The sequence below is a fragment of the Podarcis vaucheri genome (genome assembly GCF_965113315.1).
Source record: "Podarcis vaucheri genome assembly, chromosome: W".
NCBI classification, from domain to species: domain Eukaryota; kingdom Metazoa; phylum Chordata; class Lepidosauria; order Squamata; family Lacertidae; genus Podarcis; species Podarcis vaucheri.
Window position 1 is genome coordinate 38,458,678 of NC_138757.1, and position 19,989 is coordinate 38,478,666.

The following is a 19,989-nucleotide window of genomic DNA, read 5'->3' on the forward strand; positions in this document are numbered from 1 at the left end:
GGAAGGCCACGGGGGAGAAAGGCAGGTGAGGGCGGGGCGGGGGGCGGGGCTGCCCCCTGGGGAGAGCGGGGTCGAGAGAGAGTGGGCGGGAGAAAGAGAGAGGGCCAGCCTGGCTCGGCACGTCTCGGCTGGCCCAACGTCGCAGCGCCTCTTCCGCCCGTTTCCCTCCCCTTCCTGTCCTCTTGCCTCTCCTCCGGTGGCATCTCCTTCCGGTACCCCTGCCCTCGCCCAAGATGGCGGCAGCACAGGCTCTTCCGCCCGTTTCCCTCCCCTTCCTGTCCTCTTGCCTCTCCTCCGGTGGCATCTCCTTCCGGGTACCCCTGCCCTCGCCCAAGATGGCGGCAGCACAGGCTCTTCCGCCCGTTTCCCTCCCCTTCCTGTCCTCTTGCCTCTCCTCCGGTGGCACCTCCTTCCGGTACCCCTGCCCTCGCCCAAGATGGCGGCAGCACAGGCTCTTCCGCCCGTTTCCCTCCCCTTCCTGTCCTCTTGCCTCTCCTCCGGTGGCACCTCCTTCCGGGTACCCCTGCCCTCGCCCAAGATGGCGGCAGCACAGGCTCTTCCGCCCGTTTCCCTCCCTTTCCTGTCCTCTTGCCTCTCCTCCGGTGGCACCTCCTTCCGGTACCCCTGCCCTCGCCCAAGATGGCGGCAGCACAGGCTCTTCCGCCCGTTTCCCTCCCCTTCCTGTCCTCTTGCCTCTCCTCCGGTGGCACCTCCTTCCGGTACCCCTGCTCTCGCCCAACATGGCGGTAGCACAGCCTCTTCTGCCCTTCCGAGCTAGGAGTGCAGAAAAAGGTGAAACTGCCAGGAAAAGGAGAGGAGGAGTGTGTGAGTGAGTGAGTGAGAGTGACAGGGATCATCCAAGGGTCATCTAGTCCAACCCTCTGCAAAGAAGCTCAGAGCTACAATTCCCAGGTCTTCTTTGGGAATTCTATGGGAAGTAAGAGTTTCTACATTCATGAGCATTCACTTGGAGTGCGCTCATGTTTTTACCTTTTATTGAAAGCGGCCACAAGTGACTTGGGTGGAGTATAAATAATAAAATTATATTGCTCCTGCTGCTGTTCTTCTCTTAGCCTAACTCACATCCAACCCAATACCAAACCTTAACCCGAATGCTCACCCTAACTCAAACCTAATCCTCACTCTAACCCTAAACTTAACCCAAACCTAAGCCTCAGTCTAAACCTAAGCCTAATTTAACCCTAACCCTAAGTAATAAAACTATATTTCTCCTTCTGCTGTTCTTCTCTTACCGTAACTCAACCCCAACTTTAACTCCTAATCCTAATCCAACTCAAACCCAACTCTCACTGTAACCCTAACCTTTATCCAAACCTAATCCTAAACGCTTTTGTCAGGGCTGCTACCCAGTCCCAGCTCACATAGGACCACGTTAGCCAGCGTTCACGTTAAAAGAGTCTTTATTGGGTTACAGGTTCCATTTCCAAACTGCAATGTGCAGCCCTACGTCTTCTATGTCAGACCGGCGAAGACCCGTCTGAGTCTCCGCCTCTAGCACACCAGCTTAATACCCTAGCCTTGCTCCACCTCCTGCGCCTTTCCCTCCGTCTCTGGGTCCTTCTGCCCCCCGTGGTCTCTTCTTTCCTACTCTCTTCTGACGCGGACCCCCCTGACCCTTCCGCCTCCTTGCGGCGGGCTTTGGGACCTGGCTCACTCTCCGGGCTGCTTACTGCGCCAGCTTCCGCGGCATTTGAACTTGGCGCGCGCGCCCAACTCTCTACCTTCCTCTTGATCGTTTCGTCGCTCCCCGAGGTGGGCGTGACTACTCCTGACTCATGCCCTCCCTCCTGCTGAAAGCCTCCGGAACCCGATGTCTGGTCCCCTTTCTCCCCGCTGCTCCCGGCTGGGCACGTGGGTCCCGATCTCCAACTGCTGCTCTCTGATCCCTCTCTGGACCCTTCTTCCTGGGGTGTCCCCCTGCTTTCCCCCCTTGCTCTGACCGCTGGCGCTCCCTTCTGGGAATCCTCAGACTCACTGGACAGGCTCGGTGATCTCGGGTCGTCATCCCCACTCATCCTTCCTTCGTATTCCTCCCCCTCGCTCTCTGTCTCCTCCCTTCTCTGCATCTCTGCTCCTGAACCCCTGACATCCATCCCCCCCTCGAAGCCCCCCCTTCCCCCCTCCCCGCTTTCAGGTGTGGGTGCTGGGTGCTCCATCATCACGGGAGTGAATGTCGGATACAGTTCGCTCCCCGTCGCTGGCCGCCAACTGAAGACCTCCGAGTCTTCCTCCTCGCGTTCATCAACGTTGATCTGCTCCGCCTCCATTTCAGTGCCGCCGTGCTCGAACCCAAGATCCTCCCCGAACACGTCCATGTCAGTCTCTGCGTCGGTCGCTCGACCTGGCATCTCCAGCCACCTCCGGCGCCACTGCTCCTCTGGTCGATCGTCCCACCAATACGAGGTGTCTGACGCCGAACCCTCCGGTGACCCCTCTGGGGAACGGGTGCCCGGTGCGGGCTCCCCGTCCGAGTCGAATCCATGGAACGTGCTGGAGGAAAGTGTGGGCGTGAACAACCAGTCGTCGAAGAAGCCTGCTGGCATGGGTCTGTGTGGGAAAAGGGCATGAAACTCGTCCTTGAGCAGGGGTTCCTTCAAAGCGTAGTCTGGCACCCAGCTATTAGCACTGGCCCGGGTGCCCTCTCTGGCTAGGAGGTATTCTACTCCCTCTTCCCCCCATCTGGAGTCCAAAATCTCAGTGACTTCGTTGATGGGGTCCTGCTGTGGCAATCTCCCCGCCTCCGTCTGCTCCTGAGACGGACTCGGTGCTGTTCCTGGTTCCTGGAATCTGTGAGGTGCCTTGTAGGGAGTGAGCACCGACCTGTGGAACACCGGATGCATCCTGGAACCCCCCGGCAGCACCAGCCGGAAAGCTACTGGGTTGATCTGTGCTTCGACTTGGTATGGACCGAGTTGCTTGTGCCCCAACTTCTTCTTGGCTAACGATCTGGTCGGCACTGCATGGGCTGCCAACCAGACCCAGTCTCCCACTCGGATCCAACCCGCCTGTGCTTGTCAGCTTGCACCTTGTATGCGTGCTTCGCTAGCTCCAGCTGCCGTCGGAGTTGATCGTGGACCTCCTGCAACTCAGACGCGAAAGCGTCCGCCGTCTGCGGTTCCCCTTCCCCCACTCTCTCCAGTCCCGGGAAGGTTCTGGGATTCCTCCCATTGTTGGCGAAGAACGGCGTCACCCCTGTGGACACGTGCTTCGTGTTGTTGTAGGCGAACTCGGCGAGCGGCAGGTAATCCACCCACGTCGCAGGCTGTTGATTGGCATAGCATCTCAGGTACTGCTGCATGATGGCATTGACCCTCTCCGCTTGCCCGTTGGTCTGCGGGTGTCTCGCTGATGTCAGGTTGATCTTGACGTTCAGGAAGCCCATCAGCTTCTGCCAGAAATTCGAGATGAACTGGCGTCCGCGGTCGGACAGTATAGACCGCGGCAGACCGTGCACTTTGAACACGTGATCTATGAACAGTTTGGCTGTTTGTTCCGCCGTGGCCACCTTCGCACACGGTATGAAACGTGCCATCTTGGTGAACAAGTCCACCACCACTAGTACAGCTGTCTTGCCTCTCGAGCTGGGTAGATCCGTGACAAAGTCCAGGGCCACCCTCTCCCACGGTTCAAACGGCATTTGCAGCGGTTCCAGCAGTCCCGCCGGTGGTTTGTGCACCGGCTTGGCCCTCTGGCAGGTGTCGCACCTCGCGACGTAGTCCGCGACCTCCCCTCTCAGTCTGGGCCACCAAAAGTCCCTTGCGACTAATTCCACCGTTTTTTCTGTGCCAAAGTGTCCGGCCGTGGGTGCGTCGTGCAACTGTTGCAGTACCTTGGTGCGAAGTTCGTCTCCCGGCACGTAGATGGCCCCTTTACGTAAGAGCAAGCCGTCTCGTATCTGGAACTTGTCGCTCTTCGCCGTGCCCTTGTGCACCTCGGCCATCTTCGCCTGCGCGAATGAGTCGTCCTGCAACGCCCGCCGCACCGCATCCAGGTCTACTGTGGCTGAAGCGCACGCCCACGCTGTTGGCGCGAAGATGTGCATGGCTGCCGCTGGCGTCGCCTCTTCGAGGTATTGCGGTTTTCGGGACAGTGCATCCGCCATGATGTTGGTGTCGCCTGGGACGTACTCTATTCGGAAATCGAAGTCAGCAAAGAACTCTGCCCAACGTATCTGCCTCTGGTTCAGGAACTGCGCCGTGCGCCAGTGCTCCAGATTCTTGTGGTCCGTGCAGACTTGCACTGTGTGCTTGGCTCCGATCAGGAAATGCCTCCACGCTTTGAACGCTGCATGAATGGCCAGCAACTCCCTGTCCCAGATGGTGTAGTTCTGCTCCGACTTGCTGAGCTTTCTGGAGTAGAACGCTCCCGGCCTCCAGACCCCCTGCGGGTCTCTCTGCAGCAGGACAGCTCCCACGGCTCTATCGGACGCGTCTGTCTCTACCCGCATCGGTCTGCTGGGGTCGATATGCAGCAGTTGCTCTTCCGACGCGAAGAGACGCTTGAGTGCTTGAAAGGACTGCTCCGCCTGCTCCGTCCAGATGAATTTCTTTTTCTTGGAGCTTAGCGTGTCCGTAATAGCCGCCGTCTGCATCGCGAACCCCTTGATAAACTTGCGATAGAAGTTGGCGAAGCCCACAAACCGCTGGACCTCCTTCCGGTTGCGCGGGCTCACTGGACAGGCTCGGTGATCTCGGGTCGTCATCCCCACTCATCCTTCCTTCGTATTCCTCCCCCTCGCTCTCTGTCTCCTCCCTTCTCTGCGTCTCTGCTCCTGAACCCCTGACAGCTTTGCTTCTTTTTGTGGTGTTTTGTGTGACTGCTTCATTTCGTAGGTCATGAGGCTTTCTTTGTTTCTTGTGGTGTTGCTTCATTTAGCAGTTTTTTAATTGGCTTTTGTGTTTCTTTTGGTATTGCATCATCTTCATAGGTTGTTTGGATTTCTGATTAATTTGCTTTGGATTTCTGGTAGCTCTGCTTCTTTATGATTTGTTTCTGTGTTTCTGGTGTTTTGGCTTGGTTATGCCAAAAAATTGAAGACATACCACCAGAAGCACAAAAACCAAGAAATATTCCCAAAATGAGGCAAAACCAGGAGACATGAAAACCAAGCCAAATCAATGGGAAAGAAACAATCTCACCCAAAAACGCAGAACCATTCAAAGTAAAAGAAGCAAAACAATTAAATGCAAAAAACAAGCAAAGCCACCCCAAATTAAACAAATCAGCAGAAAACAAAAAAGCAGTAAAGCCACCAATTACAAAGCAATGCCACAAGAAACTGGAAACCAGTTTTTAAAAAGCAAAACCAGAAACTCAACAAGCATGCAATTTGTGGGAGTCCAAAAGCACTTCAAGCAACAGCATACTAGTTTTCACTTAGTCTTGGGTTTCTGGTGAATGTGCTTCGTTTGCAGCTGGCTTCATTTCTTTTCCATTGGTTTAGCTTGTTTTTTGGACTTTTGCTTTATTGCTTCTTTTGAGAAGTTTTCTTGTTTTTGCATTCTGGTGGTAATACTTTTGAATGCTTTGGGGGTTTCTGGTGAATCTGCTTTGTTTGGGGTTAGTTGGCTTCTTTGTCAGTTTCCATTGATGTTGCTTTTACATGGTTCTTCTGCTTCTTTTCAGTAGGTTTTTGTGTTTTTAGTGGTTGACTTCATTGTTGGAATGGTCATTAGACATTTCTGGTGGTTTTGCTTCATTTCTGGTGGTTTTCCTTTTATTCTTGGGATTATCAGATCTCATACAAATTAATATTCTCAAAGGTGCAAAACCCAAAAAACCTAGAAATGAAGCAAACTCACCATAAATCCAGCACCCAATCTTGGATCCTAGAATGCAACAACTGATTGGTCTTTTGCTGCAGGCCAATCAGGCTCCAAGAGGGAAGCAGAGTTAGCCAGTCAGACGGGACTCATTGTGTAAATAATGTATATAAAAGCCTGAGGTTGGGGGGGGGGGCAATAAAGAGCATGAAATACATACAAGACTCTGAGTATATTTCACAATTGTAATTTATATAAAAGAATCTATGAAACGAAAACCACAGAAAAAATTCAACATAATCCCAAAAACAAACCAGAAACAACAGAAACAAACCACATCCACCAAAGATGAGAAAACCAATTGAATAGAAATTCAAGAAACTCACGCAGTAAACATCTCAGGGAAAAGCAAAATCACCCCCACACCATGCAAAACTAAGGTTTAACTGGCTTTGGGGTTTCTGCGCAATTTACTTTCCCCCTCTTTTGGGGGGTTTCTGGTGGTATTTCTTCTGCTTCTCACATTTCTGCTTCTTTTCAATTGGTTTTGGGATTCTGGTGAATTTGGTAATGATTTGATTAAAGTCTCTGTCTGGCAATTTTCCTTTTTCATGAATTCCTTCCTTGTTGGGTTTCTGGTATCTCACTTTTGGTTTTCACATTTCTCTTAGTTTTGCTACGTTTCAGGTAGTTTGCTTACTTTTTGGAATTATCCAGTCTCATAAAAATGAAGCAATATCATTAGAAGCTTAAAAAGCATGGGGGAAAAAACCCCAGGCACTAACCCTAACCCTGAACGTCCACCTATCCCCTGCCCTAGCCCTAACCCTAACCCTGATATTCTGGTCATCCATCTTGGGGATAACAATCTGGTGAGGTAAATTCAGTTGAGATCACTAAATATCAGCTGTGCTTCCTCATCCCTGAGTTTATCATAGTTTGGTTTGGAATGTTGTAGAGGTGCTTATGGAGTGGGGGCAGCCTTCCTAAGAAGGTGGATGGGCAAGACATAAAGCTAATCATTCTACAACGATGTTTGTGTTTGAAAATGTGGGTGCTTATATCCCTCATGGCAGAATTATGTTCTGTGCCCCACAGTTGTATAGACCTGGTGGTATGCATCTTTCTGATTTGGGTTGTGACATGATTCTTAAGGATCTGCAAAGAGCTCTGTTTGAGCACTTGCGTGTTTGTGGGTGGAGGTGAACAAGCACACCTGCCCAGACTTACCAGTAATTTGATTTGGTTACATTGGTCGAATCTGACTAGTTTTGCCGATCCTCAAGTTGTTATATTTAATAAATACAACCTATTTATCCACTTTTGGTTGTCTTGACTCTTCCTCCTGATGTGCTAGGAACCACTCCGTTTGGGGGGCACTGCAAAACATGCGGTTTTTACTGCAAACATTTTGGAGTGAATCAGGCAATGTTGGGTCTTGGGGTGACCTTATGACCCCTGTCACTTACTTGGTTTGTTGGGCAAAATGCTAAAAAAATTCTACAATGTCTGGCAAAATGCTACAAAACTTTTGCCAGACTTTGGCACCAGTTTGGAGTGAACCGGACAATGTTGGGTTTTGGATATTAATTATGAACCCCGGTTTGATGTATCAATTACTCTATGGGGTGTTACAAAATGTGGGGGTTTTGCTGCAAAACCTTTACCAAACATCAGTTGTGATGGGATCCCAGATTTGGGGTTTTGTAGTTAAATGAAGCATTCTTTCAGTGCTTCTCGGGAAATGTGCAGTTTCCGTCAGATCAAACTAATACTACTGGATAAAATGATATGGTTGTTGATTATCAGACAGTTCTCCCATTTATCAAGGAAAACGTCTGTTATGGGTGGCTTTTGCTTGGTGTGTGTGACTGTTGACAGACAGATTTGAAAAGGAACACAGCTTCCTCTGTTTGTCTCACAGTAACTTACTGGCCTTTTTGATTATGCAGTCGGCTCGCCCAACACTTCCAGCTGGATTCCGAGGACAGGAAATGATTCTGCTAAAGGCTTTCTGTGAATATACCGGTAATTCCAGTTGATTTGTTTTAATGGTCACATAAAGGCACTTTCTTTGGTTATAAAATGATGTTGTGAGTCTTATATCTGAGCAGTCAATAAACTCCCTCCCCCACAGAAACGCTTGTCTTACTTCTTCTTCTGCTTAGCATCCATACTTACATGTTTGTTTAAAGAAAGACTAACCCCACCCCGAACCCCACCTCCAGCTTTCATTTTATTATTCTAGTGACTAGTCATTGTTCATAGCAACACTTGATTTTGTTCCTAGACAAACTGCCCTGAAAGACAGTTACTATGAACTACATGTGTCTTCTTGATATATAAGGTTGTTGCTAGTTTCTGCAAAACACTTCTTTATCTTTCAACAAGAAATAAATGAATAGGAGGCTGCCCTAAGGAAGAAGTGTGATTGCATCTGGAATATCAGACTCTCTGTATTTTTATTTATTTACTTGATTTAGGGGTGGCCGCTTCACCCCCTGGTTATGCCCATGTCCCCAACTAACTGAGCTTCTTGGGATCATCCTGCCATGCTGTGAGCTACTACATTATCCTGCACTTTACAGAACCTTCCTTAGAGAATAAAAAACTGAGGCAAATTTCCAGTCTAAACAGGCTACACAAAAAGAAACAGCAGCGATTCTTTATGTTTGACTTAGAATCATAGAATCATAGAGTTGGAAGAGACCACAAGGGCCATCGAGTCCAACCCCCTGCCAAGCAGGAAACACCATCAGAGCACTCCTGGCATATGGTTGTCAAGCCTCTGCTTAAAGACCTCCAAAGAAGGAGACTCCACCACACTCCTTGGCAGCAAATTCCACTGTCAAACAGCTCTTACTGTCAGGAAGTTCTTCCTAATGTTTAGGTGGAATCTTGTGCTTGAGCGCCTGATATCTCAGAAAATCAACATCAGTGTTGGGGTGGGTGGGTCAGGGCATTTCCAAAATTTTATGATAGATGGAGCCATGGATGTGGCCAAGGGGGGCCAAATAAATAAAAATAAATAAAAATACATAGCTAACTGAGGTTCTGACCCCCTAACAAAAGGCCTGCCCCCACTAACAAAAATGCTGGCTACGCCCATGGATGAAGCCAACTACAGTGTAGCATGTGTGGGCCGTGGGGGCACAAATTTGTGGCAGGGGGCACAAACAGGTGCCCCCAAAGCAGGCTCCCTCATTGGTGCCTGGCTCTGTGTGAGAAGGAGCTGACCTAAGCTGCTTTGCTTCTGCTGGCCAGAGTTCTGTCCTTATGTTAGGCCTGACCCAGGGAAGAGAGCCGGAGGGTGGGTGGCCGCAGTGCACCTCGCTCCCAGTCACAGCAGCAGCTCCGCCTCCGGGTCACGTCTGACCTGGCGCACTCAAGGAGCCTGAGCAGCAGCTTCCCTGCCCCTCTCCTCCCCTGGACATGTGGGGCATGCCCCTCTCCCCTCGTTGAGTTCTGCAAAGGCAGCCTGAGACTGAGGAGGAAAGAGCTCACTGCTCATGCCAACCCTAGAGAGGATGTAAGAAAGAAGCAGGCTGTTGGAGGACAGCAGAGAAGCAATTGAGCTTGGTGGAGCAGTGCCCCAGTCCCCCTTAAGGATGAGCCTCCACTGACAGGGAGCAAGAAGGAATTTTAAATGGCGAAAGACAGGAGTGCCTGGCGTGCTCTGGTCCATGGGGTCACGAAGAGCCGGACACGACTAAACGACTAAACAACACAATATTGGCATGGGAACTACAATAGCTCAATGCTGCAATTTGTCTACCCTACTTAATATTTACCATTAAAGAAAGTATAACGTCATAGAGTAAATCCTTTCAGCTTGTTGATGTGAAGCAGCAGACCTCAATCTGATACTGCAAATGTTATAGAATTATTGAATATTCAGAAGTATACCTCTCCACCACTCCTTAGTCAGGCTAGTTTTGGGCATTTATGGCAAGATTATCCCAAGTGGAAAGGAATAATGTATTTTCACTGTTATGTATTCAGTGGTCTGTCTTTGCTTCCCATTGTCTCAGGAATTGGGTAATTACCATCTCAAAGGAATGGCCAGACTACCAGGAAAGGCAATCAGATAAGGCATTATCAGATAACTTGGCAGACAGGAAAAACAACATTCAAATTTCTATTGTAGAAATTTCCCTTTTCTGTGATGTAGGTATGATGTTTGTGGGGGTGGTCTTGAGCTCCAGGGCAGGGAATTTCAAAATGGCAAGCACACATTGTTCGCGGTCCTCCTCCCCTCTCCTGCGTGTGAGAGGAGCACCCTGTTGCAACAGTTTAATAAAGATCAGGCTTACTAGCTGCTTTGCTTCTCAATATTCTCTGGTTGGCCTCTGTTATTTTCTCCTGCCGATGGAGAACCTACAAGGTTCTCCAATAAAGGAATAAGGGCAGATTTTGTTTACAACAACACAAAGACATCTGAAACTGTCGAATAAACCCAATGTTGATGACCTGGTTAGTGGGGTAGATGTGGATGGATCATTAGGCGCGAGTGATCATGCTCTTCTGAAGTTTACTATACAGCGGAAAGGAGCAGCCAAGCATACTAGGACTCAATTTCTTGACTTTAAGAAATCCGACTTCATAAAACTTAGGGAAGTGCTGGGTGAGATCCCATGGACAGCAATACTAAAAGGAAAGGGAGTTCATGATGGCTGGGAGTTTGTTAAGAGGGAGATAGTAAAAGCACAACGTCAGGCAATACCAATGAGACGGAAACATGGAAGGTGCCTAAAGAAGCCAGGGTGGCTATCTAAAGAACTTTTAACTGAATTAAGATTAAAAAATGATGTGTACAAAAAATGGAAAAGGGGGGAAACCACCAAAGAGGAATTCAAACAAATAGCCAGCACGTGTAGACACAAAGTCAGAAAAGCTAAAGCACAGAATGAACTCAGGCTTGCTAGAGAGGTTAAAAGCAACAAAAAAGGCTTTTATGGGTATGTTCGTAGCAAAAGGAAGAACAAAGAAACAATGGGATCACTCAGAGGAGAAGATGGTGAAATGCAAACAGGGGACACAGAAAGGGCTGAACTACTCAATGCCTTCTTTGCCTCAGTCTTCTCCGATAAAGAAAACAATGCCCGACCTGAAGAATTTGGAGCAAATGATTCAGCAAAGGAAACACAGCCCAGAATAACTAAGGAGATAGTACAAGAATATTTGGCTAGTTTAGATGTATTCAAGTCTCCAGGGCCAGATGAACTGCATCCAAGAGTATTAAAAGAACTGGCAGATGTGATCTCAGAACCACTGGCAGTCATCTTTGAGAATTCCTGGAGAACAGGCGAAGTCCCGGCAGACTGGAGGAGGGCAAATGTTGTCCCTATTTTCAAAAAGGGGAAAAGAGAGGACCCAAATAATTACCGCCCAGTCAGTCTGACATCAATAGCAGGGAAGATTCTGGAGCAGATCATTAAGCAAACAGTCTGTGAGCACCTAGAAAGGAATGCTGTGATCACCAATAGTCAGCATGGATTTCTGAAAAATAAGTCATGTCAGACTAACCTGATCTCGTTTTTTGACAGAATTACAAGCCTGGTAGATGAAGGGAACGCAGTGGATGTAGCCTACCTTGATTTCAGCAAGGCATTTGACAAGGTGCCCCATGATATTCTTGTAAAGAAGCTGGTAAAATGCGGTCTTGACTATGCTACCACTCAGTGGATTTGTAACTGGCTGACTGACCGAACCCAAAGGGTGCTCATCAATGGTTCCTCTTCATCCTGGAGAAGAGTGACTAGTGGGGTGCCACAGGGTTCTGTCTTGGGCCCGGTCTTATTCAACATCTTTATCAACGACTTGGATGATGGACTCAAGGGCATCCTTATCAAATTTGCAGATGACACCAAACTGGGAGGGGTGGCTAACACCCCAGAGGACAGGATCACACTTCAAAACGACCTTGACAGATTAGAGAACTGGGCAAAAATAAACAAGATGATTCTATGATTCTATGAAACTGCAAGAGTTTATGGAAAATTGCTTTCACACACTAAAAGTTCCCTGCAACTAGAAAGCCAGCAAAGCAGGGGAAATGCTAGCTTTTTAAATTGACAAGTACCTTCTCTATGATGTGCTAGGCTTTGGTTTTTACGCATAGAAGTGTTATTCCCCCACCTGTATCTTGAAGTAGTATGGTCCATTTGGCCACCTCATTCTGCTGCATATGGAGAGTGCTGGAATTTTTAATTCTTAAGGAAACATTGTGTCTATTTTTCCCACATGAGATGTTTCTTTACTTATATCAATAATGTTATGAAAGACTTGTAGCATGCTTCAAGCTGATTAGCACTTGGTGGCTGTGAAGCTTTAAATACAAAACAGACACATAGTGAAAGGATTTCTACACGCTGAATTTTTTATTTATTTCACAGAGCAATTGCTTTCAGCTTTGCAGAGGAGCCCGTAGTATCCAAACTCCAGTACTTCCGTGAGAGCTGTGAAGCAGAGCTCCCTCCACTGGCTCTGCTGTGACAGGACAGCTCCCTCAGGCCTCCTCTCCCCACAACTGTTATCTGGGGCAGCCATCAGTGGGAGAGCTTTGCTGGAGGCCCAGCTCCTTCAGGCACCTCCAGCCCCTGAACTGTGCCAGCTGGTCAACAGAGGAACAACTGTTTAGTGATTTGTGACTGAGATTTGATATTCCTCTTCCCTCCCTGCCCCCTTTGCCTGTGGGGAGGGACCATCTTGCTTTGATTGCGTTTAAGTTGTCTGGTGGTCTTGTTGGCTGAACAGTGAGGCACAAATGTTCCAAATAAATAAATCTCTAGACACAGTATAGAAAATTAGTGATCTTTGTAATGTGTGATTTTGTAGTACTACTTTGTAGTAGGGCGGCCAGATACCACATAGTATTTGAGCAAGAACAGAAGACCAAATAAGTGAATAAGGCTAAAACCGGGGTGGGGGGGTGGGGGTGCAAATGTGATTTACAAATTATGTGCTATAAGAAGCCAAGAAACCTCCTGCTGGGTCAGACCAAAAGCCAAGAGCCTTTCTTCCTCCAGTAGCCAATCAGATGCCTCCAGGAAAGCCAGCAACAGCCCTCCCCAATTGTTGCTCCCCAGCAACTAGAATTCAGAGACATACTGCCTTTGTACAAGGATCTATCACTTCTCCTTTGGGCAGACCACTCCTCCATGACCACAAACTTGACATGAGCCAACAGTGTGACGCGGCAGCTAAAAAAGCCAATGCAATTCTTGGCCTCATCAATAGGAGTATAGCATCTAGATCAAGGGAAGTAATAGTGCCACTGTATTCTGCTCTGGTCAGACCTCACCTGGAGTACTGTGTCCAGTTCTGGGCACCACAGTTCAAGAAGGACACTGACAAACTGGAACGTGTCCAGAGGAGGGCAACCAAAATGGTCAAAGGCCTGGAAACGATGCCTTATGAGGAACGGCTAAGGGATCTGGGCATGTTTAACCTGGAGAAGAGGAGGTTAAGGGGTGATATGATAGCCATGTTCAAATATATAAAAGGATGTCATATAGAGGAGGGAGAAAGGGTGTTTTCTGCTGCTCCGGAGAAGCGGACACGGAGCCATGGATCCAAACTACAAGAAAGAAGATTCCACCTAAACATTAGGAAGAACTTCCTGACAGTAAGAGCTGTTTGACAGTGGAATTTGCTGCCAAGGAGTGTGGTAGAGTCTCCTCCTTTGGAGGTCTTTAAGCAGAGGCTTGACAACCATATGTCAGGAGTGCATCTTTAAGAGCATAAATGGGATCTCCATGCAGGTGAATAATCTCCACCAAAAGCTTGAGGCCCACTTGCTGGAGCTGCAGCACAACCTCACTCTGCCTCCGAGGGATTTAAAGGGACAGAGGTGTACCTCCCCTGTTAGACATGAAAGCGGTACTGGTGGCCACCTCTTAAAAACTCAATTGGACTCTCAATCTCTGATTTTACAACCAAACAAAATATGCCTAACTATACGCAGCAGTGACCCCAGGTCCCCAAGGTGGAATAATCCGAGAGATGTCAAAGTTCATCTAAGGCAGCTCCTCCAGATTTGGCCTCCGCTAATAGACCTCAATACAGTGAAACTTTTGCACGACCACCATCGGTTCCAAAAAGTACTGCTCTCCTTCCAGTCACCAAAAATTCCCTCCATACTGGTTAGGCGTAAAGCGTTTTTGGCCACCTGGGGCATCTTCCCAACGAGAGTCTTTAACGACACCAGGATTAAACCTCTTCTCCGTAGTATCGTACAAAAAAGTATCCGCTCGCCAGACAGGCGTGACATAGTCTCGAAACCCAAGCTGCCCACCTGGGATCCTCACCCTCCCTCTCAGCCCAAGCTTCCTGGTTTATCTACTCCAGCAACAGAGAAGCATGACCAAAGCGGGCCAAGTCATCTGGCCACCTCTGAGGAGAGGGACCTTATTTCATCCTATGGCGAATTGCCATTACTAGAACAGCAGGAAGTTATAAACAGGCTCGATACACTTAAGCAGCAACTTACATATGTACTTCAAGAGAAAATCTCCTCAAAACCTGGTCATAGCAACCTATTAAATCAAAGGAACGCAGTCATGAAGGGGCTAACACCCCAGAAACCCCTGCCAAACACTGGGACTCCAATAACGGATGATATGGCAGTCTGCCTTCATGAATCTCCTCAGGTCACAGCAGAACATACACCCCTACTCTGCCCAACTGAAATCCACGCCGAAATCTCTGAGGCGCCCCTAATCACATTATCGGAGACTCAACCATCCAATGGTTGCATCTTCCACGACCCCGGGAAAACCCTAGATGCTATTGAAGAGACAAAATGACTCTCACCCCTACTATTATCCTGGAACGTTGCTGGATGGCAATCGAAAAGAAGGGACAAAGACGTTTTAGCCTACGTATCACAGTTCAAGATCATCCTGCTCCAAGAAACCTGGATGCAAAATCCTTTTGAACTACACAATTACTTTGCTTTCCATTCCCCTGCCTCAATCGGCCCAAAAGGCGGAAGACCGGCGGGAGGTTTTGTGACATGTGATTGATTTATTGCTCAGATAAATCAGATAAATCTTGGCGTCCAGCCCGCTTCGGCTGCGCTCCTGGCCAGGCCCCAGACTTCAAAGGCCACATTCCGATGTTCTGAGCAAAACGCAGAGATCAGCAGCGGTAAGAGAAAGCTCCAAAAAACTCCAGTGCTTGCTTCAGTGTGCTCAAATAAAGTCCACTCAGGATCTTAGCAGCTAAAAGCAGTTTTATTTACAGCAGACTATCCATTGTCGAACAGCATCGTGAAAACACGTCCACTCTCCTCAAAAGCGAAAGTAGAGAGTCAGAACAAAGACTTGAGAGACTCGAAACTGACGTGGAGTCTCCCCCCTCCCAACAGTAGGCAGGGCGTACACTCTGAGCTGTTTAACCCTGTAAGCTCAGGTTCCCTTCACACCCCCTCTCGTCCTGCGCTACTGTGGGGAAAGTATGTACAGAACTTACCCCCAACTCCAAACCACCACAAAACTCCCCATGACGCTGGAAGCTTAAAGGTTTGGTAAAGCCATCGGCCAAGTTATTGTGACTGGCACAATACTTCAGCCGTATCAAACCTGACTGAACACTCTGACACACATTTTGGAAACGTATGTCCAGATGCTTGGTTCTGGCCTTAAATTGCGCAGATTCAGCCAATTTCAAACAAGGTTGATTGTCTTCCCAAACCGTGATGGGCAAGCTACAATCTCCATAGATCTCTTGCACCAAGCATCTATAGAACTCTAGTTCCCGGCACAAATCTGACAGTGCACTGAATTCAGCCTCAGTAGAAGACAGCGCAATGAGACTTTGCTTCCGGGACTTCCACCCAATTAGTGACTTCCCAAACTTTACCACTAACCCAGACACAGACTTGCGGTCCTGCAAATTCGCCCAGTCACTGTCCGCATAGCATGTGAGCTTCGCCTCACCTTCAGCTGGCAGCTTAAGACAGAAGTCTTTGGTATGCTGCAGGTAGCGCAGTACCCGCTTGATACCGTGCCAAGTACTCACACTGGGCTTTGACGCTTCCCTACTTAGCAGGTTGGTAGCAAAGGCAATGTCTGGTCTGCTCCATTGGGATAGATACAACAGACTACCTAGAGCTGACTGAAAGAGCTCAGCATTCTCGAACTCTGCACTTTCTGTTTGCTGGCTCTCTTTCACGAAGTTCGTCTCCATGGGTGTCCGAACTCCTGCACAATCGGACATTCTGAACTTCTCAAGCAACTGCTCAATCTTGCCTTTCTGACTGAGCAAGAAGCTACCATCCTCAGTTCTCGCTATCTGGACGCCTAGGTAGATCTTTACTGCACCCAGGTTCTTGAGCTGAAACTGTTTCCCAAGCTCTTTGGCAAACTTCTGCACCTGTTTGTCTGCCTTTCCAATGTGGATGATGTCATCAACATAAAACAAAACCAGTTCCTGTGAGTCTCCTGATCCTCTTAGGAACAGGCAACTGTCAGCAAGACTCTTCCTGAAACCTAGCTTCTCCAAAGCTTCATTCAGGCACAAGTTCCAATTCCTGGCCGACTGCTTCAGGCCGTAAATTGACTTGTGAAGTTTCCACACAGTACCCTGCTCAATGCCCTCAAACCCTGGAGGAGGAAGCATGTACAGATCCTCCTGGAGGTCTGAGTTCAAGTAAGCAACGTCCACATCAAAGTGATGCACCAGCAACCCTCTTTGTGCAGCGATGGCCAAGAGCAAACGTAGAGATTCACTCCTACAGGTGGGAGCATAAACTTCCGTATAATGCAACCCCCTGCGCTGCGTGAATCCTCTCGCCACTAATCTGGCCTTATACTGCGGTTCTCCTGTCGCTGTGGGCTTAAGTCGGTAAACCCAGCGGCTACCCACTGCCTTTTTGCCCACCGGCAACTTCGTGAGAGAGAACACACCTAAAGACTCCATTGAGTTCATTTCCTTCTGCATCGCCTCATGCCATTTTCTGGCTTCTTCCTGAGGCAGTTTCTGAACATCCTCAAAACTTTCGGGTTCACACTGTGCCATTCCAACCCACACACTAGTGACGGCAAACCTATCAGGAGGTTTCCCTTTGGTCGTCCGAGTTGATCGACGCAGCACTACTTCAGGAACCCCCTCTGACCCACTAGGGCCAGCCAGAACGTCCTTGGCATCAGAGAGCTCCCCCTCTGACTTACTGCGCCTTCTGGACTTCTCAGCCGAACCTGTGGGGGAAGATGGAGCACTGCGTTGCTCAATCTTCACAGCCTTGGGAGAAGTTCTCCCCTCTGCCTGCACTGGGTCTGGACTCTGAGCCGCAGTAGCAGGTTCAACCTCTTCCTCTTCTTCATCAGCAGAGTCAAGCAGACTCTCTGACAGGATGTCAGGGTTCCCATGTATCCTTGCCCAGCCATTCTGCTCACAGAATTCAGCACTGTTGCTGAGCAGAATCCTGGACTGATTCCCTGACGGATACGCAAACCTCCACCCCTTGGTCCCCGGCTCATACCCACAAAAAATCATCTTTTGGGACTTGGGTTCACCTTTCTTGCGTTTGGCTTTTGGTATCAAAACCCACGCTTCACAACCGAATACACGAAAATAGTGAACATTCGGTTTCTTTCCTTGCAGCAAAAAGTACGGGGTGTCACCTACCACTGAATTGAACGACCTGTTCAGTATAAAGTTGGCCGTTCGCCAAGCCTCCCCCCAAAAGCGCTGTGGGAGCCCGGCATCAAACAAAAGAGCTGCGGACATCTCCCCTAGAGTCCTGTTCCGTCTTTCCGCAATCCCATTCTGTTGGGGACTGTGCGGAGAAGTCAACCTGTGTTGAATCCCCTTTTTGCGGAAGAAACTTTGCAGTGCAGACCCGGTGAACTCCCCACCGCGATCGCTCTGAAAGTTTTGCACCCGTGTGGAAAACTGCAGTTCCACAGCAGCAATCCAGTCTTTGATTAGCGGTGCAGCTTCACTTTTGTGTCCGATCGTGAAGGACCAGGAGTTGCGCGTATGGTCATCAATTAGAACCAGCGCATATTTGGCTCCTCCCATACTGGTCACAGACATCGGCCCAGACAAATCTGCATGAATTAACTGAAAAGCCCTAGTGGTCACCCTCTCAGACCTTGGGTATGTGCACGTTTTCACCTTTGCGGACTTGCACGCTCTGCAATCTAGAAACTTAGCACATGATTTCATTTTGCACCCTTGCGTACACTCTGGGATCTTTTTCACTGACCCCCAGGACACGTGTGCCATGCGTCTGTGCCAGAGGTGAGCACACGCATCATGAACTGGAACGTTGGCACACTGTGCTTGAGCCTCCTCTGTGTCACCTGGACCTGCAAAAGAAGCATTCAATACAAACAACCTGTCTTTACATTCAACACTGACTAGGTGCTGTCCATTCTTAGAAATAGAGCACTTATTGTCTTCAAAACACACTCTGTAGTTCTCAGCAAGAAGTGCGCTGACAGACAGCAACGCGCAAGACAGTCCTGGAACAACATAAGCCTGGATTGAATCCTGTAAGAAAGAACAAAACAGTGAGCCAGTCTGTGTGAGTGGGTGTCTAGTCCCATCTGCTAAACAGACAGTCTTCCCAGAAGGTACAGAGGTGCAGTTCTCCAGGACTCCTGCAGATGGCACGAGATGATGGGAAGCTCCACTGTCTATGACAAAAGTCAGCACAGCATCCTGTTGACAACTCTTGACTGTAGCCATAGAGGCTGCCAAATGTTTATGTTCAGTGTCTCTGCCAGCTGCCCTCGGCTTGCCTTTCCCACGCTTTGAAGAAGAGCCCTTTATCTGGTTGCTACGGGAGACGGCCTTCGGCTGTTCCTGTGCCTCCACTGGACATTCTCTCACCAGATGGGAGGGGGAGCCACAGCGATAACAGCGGCGACGCGTAGCAACCGCTCTCACAGCTCCCTCTTCAGCCATTCCTTTGTTCCCAGCACCCCCACCTTTGGGTGCACAGCCTGGGCCTGCACGCTCCCCAGCACTCTGGTTGCGGGCCTCAACATCACGCGGCCCCTCGGAGACAAAGCAGCTACTCCCAGCTGTAACTTCAGGAACATGGCCAGCAGCCCCCTCTGGGCTCTCGGCTTCCTCCCGGCCCTGGGCTCCTGCTGAGCTTTCACACAGACTCCTCAGCACCTGCCAGGCGGCCTGAGCCGACTCAACGCCCTCCAGGTGGGGCAACAGCATAGCGTCCACGCTTGCTCTCAACATGCAGAGCTCTCTTTGCATTCTCTGCTCTCTATCTTCCAGCAAAGCAGCCTCCAGGTCTGCTCCGCCATCTTCAGCAGCAACAGGCATGGGTGGGGCCGGCTCCTTCTGGGCTATACTCCAGAGCCCTGTGGCCAAAAACCACCCCCTTACTCTTCTAACCCAGATATCCCAGGACTGGGCTGTGAGCTTTTCAAACGGGACATCATAAAAGTCCTGGAGCTCAGCCATCTCCTCCCCCAGTGCTCCCATTGGGGCTTCTGAAGTACTCACGCGTACCAGCCAGCTTCAATGGAGAGGCGTCCAGTGGCTCCTTGCAGCACACAGCATTGCAGCCAGCGTCCCTGCTTTCTCCCAGGCAGAGCCTCAACGCAGGACTTTTCCTCCGGCAGCAAAAACACAGCAGCTTCTCAACACACAGCACTTCAAAGCTTTCTCTAATTGCAGTAACTAACGTCCATAACCTGTGACATGTGATTGATTTATTGCTCAGATAAATCAGATAAATCTTGGCGTCCAGCCCGCTTCGGCTGCGCTCCTGGCCAGGCCCCAGACTTCAAAGGCCACATTCCGATGTTCTGAGCAAAACGCAGAGATCAGCAGCGGTAAGAGAAAGCTCCAAAAAACTCCAGTGCTTGCTTCAGTGTGCTCAAATAAAGTCCACTCAGGATCTTAGCAGCTAAAAGCAGTTTTATTTACAGCAGACTATCCATTGTCGAACAGCATCGTGAAAACACGTCCACTCTCCTCAAAAGCGAAAGTAGAGAGTCAGAACAAAGACTTGAGAGACTCGGAACTGACGTGGAGTCTCCCCCCTCCCAACAGTAGGCAGGGCGTACACTCTGAGCTGTTTAACCCTGTAAGCTCAGGTTCCCTTCACAGGTTTGAGCACCTTCGTATCGACGGATCTAGGAGCCTCCCCTATCCAACTGAAAACCGACAAAAAATGGATTTTGGCCGTTAAAATATTCTCCACCCATTTTAAGATCATATGCATCAA

At 49.2% G+C, this 19,989-nt stretch overlaps 1 long non-coding RNA gene across 1 annotated transcript; it reads left to right on the forward strand.

Annotated features, from left to right (window-relative positions):
• Nucleotides 1-667: 667 nt before the first annotated feature.
• LOC309523380 lies at nt 668-7,923 on the forward strand. Its single transcript, XR_014215333.1, has 2 exons — nt 668-792; nt 7,736-7,923. It is a non-coding gene; the product is annotated as an uncharacterized lncRNA (long non-coding RNA).
• The last annotated feature ends 12,066 nt before the right edge of the window (nt 7,924-19,989 follow it).